Source organism: Nanorana parkeri, unplaced genomic scaffold, assembly GCF_000935625.1.
Source record: "Nanorana parkeri isolate BGI_ZX_2015 unplaced genomic scaffold, ASM93562v1 scaffold74, whole genome shotgun sequence".
NCBI lineage: Eukaryota > Metazoa > Chordata > Amphibia > Anura > Dicroglossidae > Nanorana > Nanorana parkeri.
In genome coordinates, this window is record NW_017306342.1 from 2090932 (window position 1) to 2102007 (window position 11076).

The window sequence follows — 11076 nt, forward strand, 5'->3', positions numbered from 1 at the left end:
AAAAAGGTCTGGCGGGCTAGATATGCATAACTTGATAATATACTATACCATGTCACTATAAGCTTTTCTGGCTTCACTCCACACCTTCCAGGGACTTCCCTTATGGTCCTTTGTATATAATTGAGACTGCACCAATCCCTATTTACAATCTAATTCTTCCACCTCAACATTGCCCTCCGATTTAGGACCGAACCTTATGCCACTCCTTGGGCAGGTGGGATGCAGTTAAGTTTTCTAGGAGTCTTATCTCCCTACACCTACCTCTGATGGGGATCCTGCGTTCTAGCTAGCTTGGGTAATTGTTTTAAAAAACATCTTGATGTATTCTTAAATGCACAGAATATTACTGGATATTGAGTTATTATAGATATATGAGGCATCAGAGATTGTTGATCCAGGGAATATCCGATTGCCTTATGGGATCAGGAAGGAATTTTTTTCCCCTGTTGCAGCAAATTGAACCATGCTTTATAGGGTTTTTTTTCCTTCCTCTGGATCAACAGGGGTTGCTGTGGACATAGCGTTCTCTTTAGGCTTTTCTTCTTTTTTCCCCCCCTCCGTATCGCTATAGGTTGAACTCGATGGACTTGTGTCTTTTTTCAACCTGACTAATTATGTAATTCTCCTGTATTTGGCCCTGCATATGCAGAACCCATTGCTTTTGCCAAATGGCCGTGCCATGCACCTAAATGTGTCCATACCTTCTTTACTCTAGATAGTACTAAATCATTTCCACATCTCCAGAAAACCTGGAAGGTCCTGAATTTAGAACTATTTAGATATGTCCAGACTAACTACTGGTTAGCCATATTTTCTTAGCCACCAGACAGACGATTGCCAAGTCCTGCCAACAACCCACTCTGAACTTTGGGGAGGTTAAGCAGCGAATCATGGGTACCATGATCAATGAGAAACTTACGACTGTTGTCAATGATGTCCACCCCAAATTCCTCAAAGTATGGTCTCCTTAGGTGGAATACCTTAAGTCTAGTGCAGGGGTGCCCACAATTTTTGTGTTAAGATCTACTTTTCAAATGACGAGCTGCATGAGATCTACCAACGAAAAAAAACCTCTCTCGCTCTCGTGTCTCTCCTTGCTCTCATTCATGGCTGTCTCTCTTTGCTCATCCTCCTGGCTGTCTCTCCTCTCTCTCCTGACTGTCTCTCCTCGCTCTCCTGGCTGTCTCTCTTTGCTCATCATCCTGGCTGTCTCTGCTCTCTCTCCTGGCTGTCTCTCCTTGCTCTCTCTAAAGTCGCTGCTCTGCAATATTACAGAACAGCGGGAAGCTAGACCTCCTACTTCTCCTCCATTCGTGCTCAGCCCTCCATCCTAAAATCGCTGCTCTCATGCTGTCAGCCTCTGCCTTCATGTGTCAGACGCAGCAGACGGGGAGGGGCTAAACAGACCATAGGAGGGTTCTCGAGATAGTAAGCTGACCTACAATGGTGATCTACCAGCATCCGCTTTGTGAGATACTGGTAGATCACGATCTACGTAATGGGCACCCCTGGTCTAGTGGATTCTATAATGGGCTACTGCATCTCTGATCAACTCTCCTTTATCCCGATGGTCTCTCTCCTAGTGGAACTTCTTCCTGTTCCCTCCCAAATTACCACTTTTTCCCTACCCCTTGGTGACCTTCTCATGTGTTGGGGGTAATTGAAGGGTAGAAAAACCAAAAGAGTGGATTGAGCAGGAGTTTTTCTGGCCCGGTAAATCTTGCCCTGAGTTTCAAATGAATGCCCCTGCCACATTTCTGAAATCTTCTGGTACCCTTGTTTATAATTAAGGTCTTAAGATGACTACAGTCCTCCAGGGGACATCTGCCTATTGGTAGCCATTGGCCTCCCACTTGGGATAGGGCCCTCCTCCACATCTGGGCAGGTAGAGCCTCCAGTCTCCCTCCCGTGTTCGTCCCTAAAGAGACTGACTGACTGTCACAGGAATTCAGTGCATACTTCAGGTCTCAGGAAATCCCTAAGCTAAGGAGGGAAATATATGTAGGTTTCTTATTCATCTGTGGTCCAGTGATGGAGCCAAGAAGACCAAGTGGTGGTATATTTGGTGAGATTGGTGAGATATATTTGGTGGTTTATCTTGGTAGATATGGATAAGTTCCTTAATTTCTGGAATTGTATTCAGCCTGTGGAACCATTCCTGGACCGTGGGTATACTTTGGGATATCCAAAGGTTGGGAATACACATACGTGCCGCATTGATCATATGCATAGCCAGCAATTTGGAATAGAGTTTTTCAGGAAGAGACGTATAATGTAAGAGGAATTCTGCTGTAATAAAATCTAGCTCATAGCTGAAGACTACCAACATGATTCAATGTACCTCCCGCAAGAATGTTTGCGAGGTCAGGCAGTTCCACCACACATGGAGGACCATCTCTCTCCTTGGCACAACAAAGAGAACTATTGGTGGAAATTATTTTAAGCAGGAAGGCTGGGACCATATACCACCTAGTCCGCAACTTGTACGCGGTCTCCTGGACATAAACATTTATAGAGCCAGTATGAATCCTGGAGTTAATCAGTTCCCAGCCCTCTTTGAAAAACTGCACTCCCATTTCACATTCCCACGATCTACAGGCTGAATCGGAATTAGGTTTGCAGCCAGCAAGCATGCACTGATACAGGTACGAGAAAACTTGATGTTGGGGATGTTGTTTGAGGCAGAAGTTTTTTAGGGGGTTGAGTTTGGGGTCATTCAAGAAGTGTCTCAGTTGCAGGTAAGATCAGAACAGGAATCGGACAGGAGGGTCACCACTCTGTAGATTTCGAAGGTCCCTAAAATGGCCTCTCTTAAAAAAGTGACCAGCGTAAACCTGAGTATGTGGCCAGCATCCTCTCAGAAAGCTAGAATCCATTCAGGGTTTTGAAATATAGGGATGAGGGGGCCCAGAAATTAAGAAACACATAGCTCTCGACATGCCCTATAGAAAGTACGAAGTGTTGCATCCCACAATGGGTGATCAAACACAGTGTTAGTGATATCATTCCGACGGAGCCACGGGAGAGTACTTAGGGGGCACGGAGACCATTGCTCAAGTTTGATCCAGTCGTTAAGAGAGCAATCAACGCTGCAGTCTACTATTGTCAACAGTGGACACGCCCAATAATATCACCTTACATCCAGTAGGCCAATCCCAACCTTGCTTTTAGTTAGCGCTAAAGTAGCAGGGCCTTTACCCCATATGATCAAGCAGAACAGGGAAGCTATCGAGTGTAAAAGAGCAGGGGTTAAGCTATAGGGTCTGCTTGCATCAAGTAGAGTAGCCTTGGGAAATAATTCATTTTCAGCACCACAACCCGCCAAAACCATGATAAATGAGGTTTAGTCCAAGAAATAATGTATTTTTGCAGCTGATGCAGAACAAGCAAAAAGTTCCTTGAATAATGATCAGGCAGGTGGGTTGGCAAATTAAGCCCAAGATACATGATGTTGTTGGGCTGCCAAAGGGGAAATTATCTTGACAGCGGGCTAATTTTTAAGTTCAAGATACTATGAAAACAATCCAATTCATGCAACAGGTTTGATAGTGTCAGAGTACGTCAGTCAGCACTCATAATGCAGCTCCTGTCCAGATCTCTGCAGGGGCCACTGCGCACATGCATGCGTGTGTTCTGTACTACGGTTCTAATATTGCACATAGCAATATTCATGTGCAAAAACGATGCGCACGTGCCTGCGCAACATCATGCACATGCTGTAGAGTGTGCATGCCTGTACTTGGCACCAGGTGGGCTATTTAAGGATGACTTCGGCATCTACACATTACAGATGCAGGAGTCTTCAGCTGTACCCTAGATTCGTGATCCTGTTCCTGATATCTGTTTGACCATGCTTGATTCATGACTCCGCTGCTTGCTGTCTGTCTTGTGACCTCAGCTTGTCCACCATTCTTCTGTCTCCTGATTTTGTACCACTCTGCTCGCAAGTGTATGACCTGGCCTGCTCTTGACATCGCTTTTGCCTCCTGCTTCTGTACCACGGTGTCGATCTGGCTTGTTCCTGACTTCACTTCTGCTCCTCACACCAGTGATGTCTGATCTGCTCTCAACCACCAGCTACCTATGGCATCCAGTTTTCAGCACCATCATCTCATCATTATCAGCCACAGGCACTCGTAGAACTGCTGTCTCATCTGCAGTGGGGCTCAGACGAGAGTTGCAAGGGAAGGCCTTCCTCGTCACTTCAGGCTTACACCAAGGTACGTGACACGTAGAGTAATGTGAGAGTCTCAGAGTAACAAAAAGTATGTAGTCTGCAAATACAGCTAATTTATATTCCCTTTCAGCAACCTGCAGGCTTTTAAAGTTCGGATTTGCTCTTAAACAACGCAAGAAAGGTTCAAGAGTCAATAAAAAAATGAGTGGGAAAGCGGACACCCCTATCTGGTCCAGTTGGAAATCCTGAAGGCGTCCGATAGGTGGCCATTCACTTTAACCCGAGCTGTGAGTGCATTATATAATGATAAAATCCTGGAGCGCATGCCCTCTGCTAAACCAAAAGCCCCAAGAATCCTCTCCATGTAATCCATTGCCACCTTGTCGAATGCCTTCTCGGCGTCCAAACAGAGGAAAAATCCCTCGGTCCCAATAGAGGTGAGCCAATGATGGAGATTCAGCTCCTCGAGAGTATTATTCCATGCCTCCCATCCTGGTATGAAACCAACCTGGTTGAAAGATATCAAAGGGAATGAGAGGGAGCAGACGATTGGCTAAGATCCTGGCGAAAAGATTAAAGGAGAACTATGAGATGAGTGATTTCCACTCACCTCATAGTTCTAGCCGACCTGTGACAATGAGACTGTCACAGGTCGGCTCAGTAGATCGGGAGGTGAGCGAACCCATACCGGGTTTGCTCACCTCTTGATCCTGTCACGGGGAGGGGGCGGGTACAGCTGGCTCTGCCTCTAGATAGGCAGAGCCAGCTGTCCCTCACGCAGCTGGGCGGATCCCGACGTCCATTTCGGGATCCGCTCCGGCTGCGGCGTCTCAGTATACCGTGAGCTTCAGCTCGCAGTATACGGAGCTTAGGGTAACGGGAGGACGCTAGTTTGTGTCCTCCCGTTACCCTAAGGAGAACTATGGGGAAAAACACTGACCCCATAGTTCTCCTTTAATGTCCACGTTTAAAAGTGAGATCGGGTGATAATTTGACACTCGGGTTGGGTCCTTACCAGCTTTTTGTATAACTGTAATCTGAGCCTCTAGTAGTTGGCAGAGAGCTAGTTGTTAAGCAATCAATTTGTAATATTGGAACGGGAGACCTTCTGATCCAGGGCTCTTTCCGGGCTTCACCTGCTTCAGAGCTAAGTGGAACGCTTCGCCTCAGCTTTTGATATCCGCGGGGGGCAATGTATAGCAAGAAAATCTCTGATACAATCCAACCAAGGGGCAGCAAGGGGGTTTGGTGTCGTGTTTGAGGGTCATGAAGGTTATAAAGTCTCTCTTAGTACATGAACCGTTCCAGTTGCATCGTGGATGGCATGGACAGTCAAATTAGACTGCTTCATCAGCAAACATCTGGCCAAAAGCCTACTACATTTATTCCCCTGGGCATAAAACAAATTTTGATTAAGCATGAAACGCCTTCTAGTCTGCTTTCCCAGTATTTCCAGTAACTCAGTCCGAGCCTGGGTCAAACCAGATGGCCATCGCCTGAGTCCGTGTATGTGTCTGTTCTATTTGTCAAATTTGGTCAGTCAACTTTTTCACCATAACTTGATGTTCTTTCTTATGTTTAGCTGCCATAGCGATAAATTCTCCTCTAATTACACATTTATGCGTCTCCATTAGAGCATTAGAGATTAATCTGGAGTCCAAACTGAATGAAATATCCTATATCCTATGATGTTTACCCTATGCCTTGGGTGAAAAAATTGATAATTACATTACCACCCACGATCTTAGTTAAGGGGTATTGCCTGGTTCCCTTAATAGACAGGGCAAAGAAAAATACAGCTTTTGTGACACCTCGCTTTTGGCTTACACGGGGCCCAGGCCTCATTCATAGACCTCATTTTTAAGCCCCTCAAAGTTTATGCTTCGCTGTGTATTTTGCATATAAATACCTGTAATAAATAAACATATCTAGATGATGTTGCCATTTTCAGCCTTGACTGAGATTCCCACCTACAGAAGAAAGGCCATTTTCAGCCTTGACTGAGATTCCCACCTACAGAAGGTCCAGGCAATTTTAGATTCAATCCCAAAAAATGAAAAGTCTGGAAGAAGCCTTGTATTTGGACTACAGCATTCAAGGCTAAAATTTAATATTGGATGTCTGGGATCTTCGGGCCCTCAGATGGCAATGCATTAAAAACAGTCATGATTCTGTGATGGACATCACTGCATGGGCTCAGGAATCACTGTCTGTGAACACAGTACGCTGTGCCATCCAAAAATGCCAGTTAAAGCTCTATCATGCAAAGAAGAAGCCATATCTTGATCATCCACATGATCCAGAAACGCCGCCATATCCTCTGGCCCAAAGCTCATTTAAAATGGTCTGTTGCAAAGTGGAAAACTGTTCTGTGGTCAGACTAATTGAAATTTGACAATCAATGTGGTAACCATGGGCACCGTGTCCTAGTCTGGACTAAAGAGGAGAGAGACCTTCCGTCTTGTTATCAGCGCTCAGTTCAAAGCTTTTATCTCTGATGGTATGGGGTTACATTAGTGTGTATGTAATAGGCAGCTTGCACATCTGGAAAGGCACCATTAATGCTGAAAGATATATTCAGGTTTTAGAGCAGCATATGCTTACATCCAGACAATGTCTTTTTCGGGGAAGGCCTTGAATATTGCAGCAGAACAATGCAAAACCAGGTACTGCATCTATGACAACAGTATGGCTTCGTAGTAGAAGAGTCTGGGTGCTTAACTGGCCTGCCTGCAGTCCAGACCTTTCACCAATTGAAAATATTTGGGCATCTTGAAACGAAAAATACGACAAAGAAGACCTAGGACTGTTGAGCAGTTAGAATCCTATATCAGGTAAGAATAGGACAACATTTCTCTTCCAAATCTCCAGCAACTGGTCTCCTTAGTTCCCAGACATTTACAGAGTTTTGTTAAAAGAAGAGGGGATGCTACACCGTGGTAAACATGGCCCTGTTCCAATTTTTTTGAGATGTGTTGCTGCCATCAATTTCAAAATTACCTTATTTTTTTCTTAAAATGGTCCATTTTCTCATTTAAACCCCTTCGTGACTGACGACGTACAGTGTACGTCGCCAGCATCGGGGCTGTTTAAACAGACTCCCGGTGACTTTTGCCGCCGGGACTCTGTTTAAACTTGTAGAGCCGACTGTCGGCTTTACAACAGAAGCGATCCTGGCGACTTACCTGTCGCCAGATCGCTTCTGCGTCCCGAAAGAATATTACATGGGTACAAAAATTGAAAAAAAGGCCTCAGTCATGAAGGGGTTAAACATTTGATATGTTTTCTATTGTGAATAAAATATGGGTTTATGAGATTTGCAAATCATTGCACTCTGTTTTTATGTAGATTTTACACAGCATCCCAACTTTTTTGGAACTGGGGTTGCAGGTCAGAACCTTTCTATGGATTGTAGGATACTACTACCAGAGGTTTGTGCCTCACTTGGCTATGATAGCAGCTCCACTTACTGATATCTCCAAAGGGAGCAAGTTCACCATGGTGAAATGGAATGAAGGGGCAGAGAGAGCATTCAAAGAGCTAGAGGCAGTTTTGTGTAAGGGACCAGTGTTAACCAACCCCAACTTCAGTCAAGAATTTCTTGTACAATCAGATGCCTCTGATGTTGGCCTGGAAGCAGCCTTGTCCCAGGGAAGTAATAGGGAACAACATCCCGTAGCATTCCTCAACCAGAAACTAACCCCTTCAGAGAGGAACAATTCAATAGTGCAAAAGAAGTGTCTAGCCATGAAGAGAGCACTAGAGTCATTTAGGTTTTACCTTTTGGGCAGACAGATCCAATTAATTACAGACTATTCTCCACTACAGTTGATGAATTGGAACAAAAGGAACAATGCAAGGGTCACAAGATGGTTTTTGGCTCGGCAAGATTTAAAGTTTTATGTAGAACACAGGCCAGTGACCCAGCAAAGGATACTCTGCCACCTGTCTGTCTGTCACGTGCCCTCTGTATGTTGGCAGATTATGGATTGTGTATGTGTCACCTACATATCGTGAGGGGCTTAAAGGTTTATGGCTGATGTAGAGAAAACAGATATTTATTAAGTTCTATTTTGGGTCCTGGAGTCTGGAGGCATTGTAGAGTTTTGGATGGGATAAAGCCTCAAGTCCTACAGTCAAGGCCAAACATATTGGCACCCCTGCATTTCTGTCAAATAATGCACCACTTTGCACAGAAAATTGTTGCAATTACACATGTTTAGGCATTCTCATGTTTATTTCTTTTGTTTGTATTGGTATGACACAAAAAGTGGAGAAAAAAAAGCCAAATCTGACACATTCCACGCAAAACCCCAAAAATGAACTGGACAAAATTATTGGCACCTTCTCCAAATTGCAAGGAATTGCATTCCAAGCTTGCGATGCTCCTGTAATTTGTAATTAAACTCACCTGTATCAATTAACAGGTTCTGACAATATAGAAATTGCACTACCAGTTAAAATGGTGAAAAATTGACTCAACATTTATTTATTTTGTGTGTCTCTGTGTGCCACACCGAGCAAGGGGAAGAGGGTGTCAGGGGATCCCAGTGCAGGTGACCCCACACCTGCACAGGTACCCTTACAGGCAGACCAAACACATGTGACCACACGGACCAGGTAAGTATGGTATATATAAAATATTTTAATAAACCTAGCAAGCTAACTAAAACAATCCACAACAGACATAAACCAAAAATGTAACAACACAGGAAACCGGGTAACACAGGAAACAGGGTACTAACATAGCATGCAAATATCAGGGTCTCAGGGTTCAGGCCAGAGGACTCAGACAACAGGGGAAAGCAACACAATCCTGAGCCAAGGTCCAGACTGCAGGGAGGGTTTAAATACTCTCCCAGGAGTATTACCTAATGGGCTGATTCCTGACAGCTGGGAGACACCCACAGGTGAGCACTGGAGCTGCAGGTACCAGCACCACCCAGTGGTGGTCTGGCACCTAGCAGCCCCTGGCTGCCTGGAGAATCCTGCAGGTGAGCCCAGGAACTGCAGGGCTCAGCTCCAGCGCCACCTGGAGGCGCTCTGGATCCTAACACAGGGACAGCAGCAAAGTATTGTCTGAGGATTTGAGAACAAAAATTGTGGAAAAGCATGGACAATGTCAAGGTTACAAATCCATTTCCAGAGATCTAAAGGTGCCCATACACTGCACGATTATCGTACGATAATCATATGCGATCAGTCAGCGATCTGTGTCAGCTCGCACTAGACGTCGCCAAAAGCGATGCTATGGTAGGAGACCCAGGAGGACCCTACTGCTGGCACAGAAACATAAAAAAAGCCAGATTGGAGTTTGCCAAAACTTACCTGAGGAAGCCAAAATCCTTTTGGGAGAATGCTGTGCTGGGGACAGACAAAACAAAATTACAGCTTTTTGGAAAAGCCCATCATTCTACTGTTTTCAGAAAAAGAAATGAGGCCTTTAAAGAAAAAAATACAGTCCCTACAGTCAAACATGGTGGAGGTTCACTGATGTTTTGGGGTTGCTTTGCTGCTTCAGGCACTGGATGCCTTTACTGTGTGCATGGCATTATGAAATCTGAAGACTACCAAAGAATTCTGGGGTACAATGTGGGGCCCAGTGTCAAAAAGTTGGGTCTCGGGGGCGTGGACTACTATGGCGGTGTGAGGTCGCATACTCTCTGAGCTCCGCTGCCCACCGAGCATCCTGCAGATGATCACACATTTTAGCTTACCTACTCCAATGTCCAAGAAGAGCAAACCCCCTAGAGGCGATACCGGGACACCCTCCGGGGACCTGCACCCTTTCTTCTCGTCGCCGGCTGTCTCTACGCGATCCTCCACGGCCAGCCGCATGGCCTCCTGAACCGCTGCGGCCTACAGTGATGTCCGCGACATGGGACCCGCCGGAGACTCCCTTACCCTCCGGGCCTGCAGCACGCTTGATCCCGCCGGGTGACGTATCACACACCAACGTGGCCCTACCATGGACCGACAGCCACCGCCGGTATCCGCGCCCCAAGCACAACCATCGGGCACCAGGGAACCCCTATCCGCAGGTGAGATGTCGGCCATCTTGCTATCCCTCCCGACCAAACGGGATATAGCAGAGATGGTCTCTAGCATGGAGACAGCCCTCAGGCGCGACATAGCGGGTATAACATCTACGGTCTCCCGACTCGAGGACCGAGTCACCTCCCTCCATGCAGACCAGGGTAACACCTCCCAACGGGTACTGGAGCTGGAAAACAGAGTCCTGCGGCAAGAAAACAGGCTGACCACCATGACGCTGGCCCACGACGATCTGGAGAACCGATCCCGCCGCAACAACGTAAAGCTCCTCGGCCTGCCCGAAACCATACCACCTGCAGGCCTTCGGGAGGCGGTATCCCAGATCCTCAATATCGCGCTGGACAAGCCACCCGACTCTCCCCTAGAACTTGATCGGGTTCACCGGATTGGCGGACTGCGCCCAGACAGAGACATTCGCCCACGGGATGTCTTGTGCCGGGTCCATTATTATACGGTATGGGGGGCCATTCTCCAACAAGCCTGGCGCAAGGGCACAATCTCCTACGAGGAAGCAGACATCACTCTCCTACCTGATCTGTCAAGGCGCACTCTGCAAATGCGCCGGCGGATCCAACCTCTATTGGCTGAAATACGGAGAGCAGGGACGTTCTACTCCTGGGGATACCCCTTCTGCCTCAGTATTCGCAAGCAGGGGGAGTCGTTCGTGCTGCATCACACGGATCAGCTGCCGGCCTTATTTTCCTTCCTGGAAGCCTCACCTGTGGAGATACCTGACTGGCTCCGATATATCTGAGGTAACCCGCCCTCTGACCCAACGTGTCCGACGCCGAGCCTCTGCAGACTTTGGTCAACGGCGTACCCCCCGGGCGCCACCTATGGAAGAT

General features: G+C 46.6%; 1 long non-coding RNA gene across 1 annotated transcript in view; it reads left to right on the forward strand.

Annotated features, from left to right (window-relative positions):
• LOC108804814 overlaps positions 1 to 9332 on the forward strand; it is a 21532-nt gene extending 12200 nt beyond the window's left edge. Inside the window, exon 3 of the long non-coding RNA XR_001942377.1 lies at positions 9251 to 9332. This is a non-coding gene — a long non-coding RNA (uncharacterized LOC108804814). The remainder of the gene's footprint in view (positions 1 to 9250) is intronic.
• The last annotated feature ends 1744 nt before the right edge of the window (positions 9333 to 11076 follow it).